The sequence below is a fragment of the Phyllostomus discolor genome, chromosome 4 (genome assembly GCF_004126475.2).
Source record: "Phyllostomus discolor isolate MPI-MPIP mPhyDis1 chromosome 4, mPhyDis1.pri.v3, whole genome shotgun sequence".
NCBI classification, from domain to species: Eukaryota; Metazoa; Chordata; class Mammalia; order Chiroptera; family Phyllostomidae; genus Phyllostomus; species Phyllostomus discolor.
The window spans coordinates 16,454,389-16,461,116 of NC_040906.2; positions in this window are offsets into that span (position 1 = coordinate 16,454,389).

Sequence of the window (6,728 nt, forward strand, 5' to 3'; positions counted from 1 at the left end):
TATTACTGTTATATTCTTATCATTTAACCTCAGCCCCTGCTATTAAATAAAGTGGCCTTAATCTACCCTTAAGCAAATGATGGCTCTCTTCTCTTTGGAGAGGATTCTATGAAAGACACTTCTAGAATGTTCCTCAGTCACTGCTGGGAACCTCTGGCCAGGGCAAACTACCTCCTGCTGCTGCCCAGCCCCTCTGCTGTGTCCGCCCAGTGAGGACGGAAGCGATGAAGCAGCTAGTGACTCTGGGTTTAACCCTTCAGGGGCTTAAAGAGCCCGGTTCCCACATAGTCCTTTCTGCCTCCGTCACTCCGCTGCCGTGCATCCTGAACCTCTTCTCTCGGGCTCTTCTCCCAATCCCCGTGTCCCCGCTTCCTCTGGGGGGGGGGGGCCCTCAGCAGCACACTGCCCTTTATGCGTCCTTGTGACCGTACCTTATGAGGTCCCCCCAGTCTGTGGGCACAGCAGGGAGACAGAGCTGGCGGCATCTCCTCCCTGCCCGGCCCCCTGCGAGTCATTGGACTAGTTGGGAAAGCCCCCGCCTGGCCCGGGGGTTGGCCAGTCATCGGGCACACTCCTTCCGAAGGGTCCCTGGGTCACTGAAACTTCCCTGAGACCTCTCCCCTGTCTGTGCACAGCGTCGCAAACGTGCAATCTTACGCAGCGAAGACAACAGTGGGGGATGTGAAAGCGTTGCCAGGAGGCGCAGAGAGGGGCTGGGTGTCTTGCCCACCTCCTTTTGCAGGGGTGGGGGTGCCGAGGGGACAAGAAGAGTGCCATGCTGTGCAGGAAGGCCTTGTCGGGCCACGTCAGCCCACAGGACACCGCCTGCCCTGGGACCGTCTGCTGGCTTCTCCACCCGCGGCGGCTCACCCACCCTGTGTCATGCACACTCCGCCTGAAGGGGGTGTGAGCAGGACTCTCTTCAGCTGCTGCTCCTCCTTCAGGGGTCCTCCACCCCTGCCCCACCATGTTCCTGTGCCCCCCTGAGACTCCCCCCACACCCACATCCCTCGCCTAAACACTCTTAGGATTCTGGCTCGCAGCTGCCCCACCCTTGTCCCACCCCTACCCTGGAACCCACAGAGCACCTTAGTGATCACGCATTCACTGCGGTCTCTGGGGTCCAGTAAGACGGGCTGGAGTTTCGTGTCACTTTTAGGACACTTTCAGAAACACTGTTCCATTCCACTCCCCAACTCGACCGAGTCTCTCTGTGTCCATCAAAGCCACACTCTGAGCCCTGGGACCCAACGTTCCCACGGGGACAATCGGAAAAGCCCACTGTCCCGTTCCACTCCCAGTTACTATCACAGCGACCGGAACGGAGTGACGGGGCAACAACATCGGCATTCTACTGAAGGGACAATGGAGTCTTTGGCCTCGCCATGCCCAGTTTTGATCCGTCAACCCTCCCTGGCTCTGCTTCCTTCCCCGAGACCGGAGCCCATGGCCCCACTGACAACTGCCACCTGTCTGGGTCTCCCCTGCCCTGGGTACACCTCACCAGCCAACCTTGTCGCCCCTACACAACCCTGTGGAACCCCGATGAGAAAGTCATCCCACCGTCCTGTGAGCGGACACCACCCCAAGACCCGAGCTTCAACACCTACCTGGGGAGCCCACCTGGGACCCCTGCCTGCATGGTCTCCCTCCCATGCTCCCCTCAGGTCTACAGCACAGCCACGTGCTTCTCCCCACACTGCCTTCTCCCTGTCAGAGAAAGCCAAGACCCGCCTGTGAGACGGCCCTCATCCTCCCCTCCCAGATCCTCCAGAGTTAGCCGCAAAACCGCCATCACGGTCTCCTTCCCTCCCCAATCAGCCCCCCTGTTTCCAAGGACAGCTCCCTTCCTGTGCTCCCCCCACCTGCTGCTCCCCCACCTCCTCCATCAGCCATCTCCTCTCTCATTCTGCAGGTGGCAAAGGAGAGGGAGGGAAGGGGGCGGCCATGAACAATGTCCCAGAGGTAGAGCCAACGGGACTTTCCCGGCAGCTGGGTGTCAGGATCAGGAGGAGCAGAAAGTCAGGATGTCTACTCCACCCAAAGCCCCAGGCAACCCACACCCAGCAGGCCCGACCTGGGCTCGCCCCTTAAGCTCAGGTACTTTGCCTGTCTTATTATATCTTACCCCTTAGGAGTGCAAGTTCAACAACAAAGAGAAATTTGAGCTCCTCCTTCCCCTAAACCATCCCCACTTCATCTTCCTTTTCCTTCTCCTCCGACCCCGGTCGACCCCGGTCTTCATCTTCCTCCTCTATTTGCTATCTCAGGGAAAGGTGCCACCAGCCATGCAGTCACTGCAGCCTGACCCTCGGCCACCATTCTTTCTAAAAACATTTTTAGTTTACCTTTGTTGATTTTAGAGAGAAAGAGGAAGAAAAGGGGGGAGAGAGAGAGGCAAACATCAATTAACTGATACATGCGTTCATTGGTTGATTCTTGTATGTGCCCTGATGGGATCGAGCCCACAGCCTTGGTTCATGTGATGATGCTCTAACCATCTGAGACCCAGCCAGGGCTGTCTCAGACATTATTCTTGCCTTCATTTACCCCCTACGTCCAGTGAGTCCCTGGAATAAGCTACCTCACTGACACCTCCGGAACGTGACCCTTCTCTCCACCTCCCCCGCCTGGTCAGACCACAGTCACTCCTCACCTGGACCACTGCAATTTCCTCCTGCCTGGACCTTCTGTTCCTTCCCGTTCCGCGTCTTACCTTCCAGCCTAGACATCTCAGTCGGAGTTCACTTTCTTTTCTTTTCTTTCCTTTCCTTTTCTTTTCTTTTCCTTCTTTTTTTCCCTTTCCTTTCCTTTCCTTTTCTTTCCTTTTCTTTTCTTTTCTTCTCTTTTCTTCTCTTTTTCAGTTAGCAATAATCGTGCTTTGGAGAAACATCAGTGGCAAAAGTACTGCCAAAGCTGGAGTTCACTGTCCAAAGCAGATCCCATCATGCCCATCCTCAGCCTCAACTCCTTCCTTGGCTCTTGAGAACTTTTGAGCCAAATCTGAAGCCCCTCAGGCAGACCTCCAATGACCTGCCTGGTGAGCTTTCCGCTGGCTCCCTCTCTAGTGCCTCCTCTACCTGCACCCTCCCTTCACCACAGGCTCATGGTATTCATGTTCATGGCGTAGCTCATGCTCTTCCCTCTGTCTAAGCTCCCTCCCTGACACACATGTGCCCACTCTTGCGCACGTACACACACACACACCCCTCCTTTCCCTGAATTCCTACTTCCTCCTTGCAACTCTGTTTTTGCACTCCTGAGGCATAGCTAGTCTTCCTGCTTGCACCTGGGCACACCTCCATCACACCTGTAGTCAACATGGGGTTACACGGCCTTTCCCTCCTCGGGAACGTCAGCCCTTCAGGACAGGAACCATAATCACTTTTAACATCATATCCTAAAAACCCTAAGTCTAGGATACACTACTGACTACATTTAGGCAACACTCACTGTATGACAGAAGTCATTTTATATTCTCAGAGCAATTCTTTGAGATAGAAACTATCCTAATATTTAAAGATGAAATAAATGGCCCTGGCTGGTGTGGCTCAGTGGATTGAGTGATGACCTGCAAATCAAAGGGTCGGTGGTTCGATTCCCAGTCAGGGCACATGGCTGGGTTGCAGGCCAGATGCCCCATAGGGGACCTGAGACAAGCAAACACACATTCATGTTTCTCTTCCTCTCTTTCTCCTTCCCTTCCCCCTCTCTAAAAATAAATTAATAAAATCTTTTTTTAAAAAAGAATGTAAAAAAATAATAAAGATGAAATAAATGAGGTTTGGAGGTTAGAAAGGTGCCCGAAGTCACATAAGCCATAAGTAATAGAGTCCAAGTTCTGTTCCAAGAACAACTCCCCTCCAAGCCGATGCTCTCAAATACCACTTCATATGTAGCTGATTTTCAAGATACATCGGACAGATGTGGTCACAACAGGGAAGAGCCCCTGCATTCAGAGAGCACCAGCCCAGGGCCAGCTTCCGGGCCCGCAACCTGTGTGGTAGCCCAGGTCCCGTGCTTCACTTAATGCTCTGCTGTTGTTGCTGTCTTCAAATTCGTGACACTTTCTGAATAAGGGACTCTGGATTTTCGTTTTACCCTGAGTCCTGCAAATGAGGTCACCTAGAAGTCAGGTGATTCTACAAATTAGAATCACCCCGGAGGCAGATTTTAACGCATATTTCCCAGTCCCTTCCTAAGGTTCTAGCCCTGGTGCAGGTCCTATAATTCCCCAAGTTTATCAAGCGTTCCCAGCTGACTCGTTCTAGACCCCTGGGATCACATCTTAAGCAAAATAGACTCAGAAGCCACTGAAGCTCAGCTGCAGTTTCCCGTGGTGCCACACAGGGGCAGTATAACCCCAGTATGTCAACTGCCAGGTTTTAAACTTTTATAAGGCAGGTAAGTTCGAGAAGGCGAGCAATAGGCTTGACATCTCCAAGATCCCTGCCCAGTCAACCATCTTGCTACATGGGGGCAGTTATGCTTTCCCTCAGCAAAGGCTTCTGGTCATTCACACATCGGTGTGGCTCCTGTAGCTAGAGCCTCCGCGGCGATGCTGCTCACACACCCATAAAATCCCTCTCTTCCCACGGTTCAGAGCACATACAAGATGGATCCGGCAAGTGACACAGAACTGGGCAGGGAGAGCGCGGCATCCTCAGGAGCATTCTACAAAAGTGTTCCAGAAATGGCCCGAGCAAGCTGGCAACCATGAGGTGTAGGGGCTGGCGCCGGGGCTGGCGCCAGGGCTGACCCCAGCGATAACCCCGTGACAATCCCTTCCATTTTATACAGCCCTCCAGTGTGCAAAGCACGTTCACATCCACCACCTCACAATGACACCACCCTGTTATTTGAGGCTGAAATCATCCCCGTTAGACAGATGAAGGAAACTGAGGCTCAGAGAAGGCAGGAGACAGAGCTGCAGAGTGCTGGCATAAGAAGTGGCGAGACTGGATTCAAATCCAGGAATCCTGACTCCAGCGTTCTTCTTGCCTCCCCTCTGGCTCTGCATTAAAATCACCTGGGAAAACTTGAAAAAACAACCCCCCCCCCCTGCCCTGGCTGGCCTTAACTCAGTGGATTGAGCACAGGCTGTGAACCAAAGTGTGGCAGGTTCGATTCCCAGTCAGGGTACATGCCTGGGTTGCAGGCCATGACCCCCAGCAACCGCACATTGATGTTTCTCTCTCTTTCTCCCTCCCTTCCCTCTCTAAAAAAATAAATAAATAAAACCTTACACAAAAACAAAAACAAAAAACCCTTCTGGGCTCCACTCCAGACCAATCAGGTGAGAACATTTAAATGTGAGGCAAGGGCATACTTCGCCCCCGCCCCCCCCCTCCATGCCCTCGGTCATTCAATCGAACGTCAGTCAAGGCTGAGCCCTGCACTTCCCCGGAGAGCCAGCAGGGGCCGCCCCACCCCAGGACAGGAGCTGGCTATAGCTGAGCGGACAGGAGAGAGGCGCAGAGCACCCCGCAGTGGAGAAAAGAAAATCAGACCCGGAGATCCAAGCTGGGGCCCAGAGCACTGCAGCCTCTCCACTGATCTCACAGGGGTGGTTTAACTTAAGGCTGAGCAGCACCCACACTCTGAGGTTGGGGGCTTCCAGGCACCGGCTGGAGGTTGGGCACTGCTACGGAGGCCTTCTCCTCATTTCTAAAGTGGAGCTAGTAATAACACCTCGTGTGTGGATTCATGAAGACTGACTAAATGAATGTACTTCCCTGATGGCCGGCCACTAGCTAAGGGGCCACAGGTGGGCAGGGACCTGTCTGTCTCTGGGGACCTAGTTTTCTTCTACTCCCGGGAGAGAAGCTCCTCTCCCCCAGGTGTCCTGTGGCAGGAAGGATTCAGACTCGACACAGAAGAGGGGGTGTCACGATAGGTGGGGCTCTGCACCTCCTGTTGGCGAGAGGAAGAGGGTGGACAGTGGGCCTTCCTCCCCCGGTGACCCATTGCAAATTCGTGAGCCTCTGTAATTCACCAGGGGTTGGGGGCCCCGCAGAACCAGCGGGGAGAGCTCTTGCGTGGAATTCGGCTTCAGAAACGGCAAACGCACCTGTGCAGCCTCGCAGCCTTCTAGTCCCTGTGATGCTGGCCGCTCTGGGTCCAGCGACCTGGGCCCTCAGAGCCCTGCCCCTGAAGTCTGAGGCGGCACCTCCGTGAGCACACTGGCCCTCAGCAGCCCCACTCCCTGTCCTTGGGGGCTGAGGGGACGTCTCCCTGCACAGAAGGAAGCTTTTCTTTCAGGGGCGAGAGGCCCCCAATCCCAGTGTTTCTCCCTTTGGAGTATCACCTGAAAGTGGGTGAGACGGGGGTCCCCTCCCCGTCAGTTCCCCACCCCCCCCCCGGGGGGCTGGTGGAGGCCAGGGCCTTGGCTAGGGGTCCAGGCTGGAGACACTAGGTCCTGGGCTGCGAGGGAAGGTCCCACCTGGATCGGGGACCTCAAGTTCCCACCCGCCAAGGCCACTGGAGGGAGATCTGCCTTCCCCCTGCCCCATCCGTCTCCTTCCTGTTTCAGGACGGAAAGCCGAGGCTGTGCCTTTCCCGCTTCCGGGGGAGTCAGGGGGACCCCAAAGACTCAGGCAGGACACACACTTTATTTTTCCTTTCTTTAATTTTAAGCAAAAGAGACACAGGGGTTTAAAAATAAAATTTCTTTTTCCCCCTCCCAAACCTGGACCCCAGCCCTGCCTCTGCATCAGCGTGCACCCCTC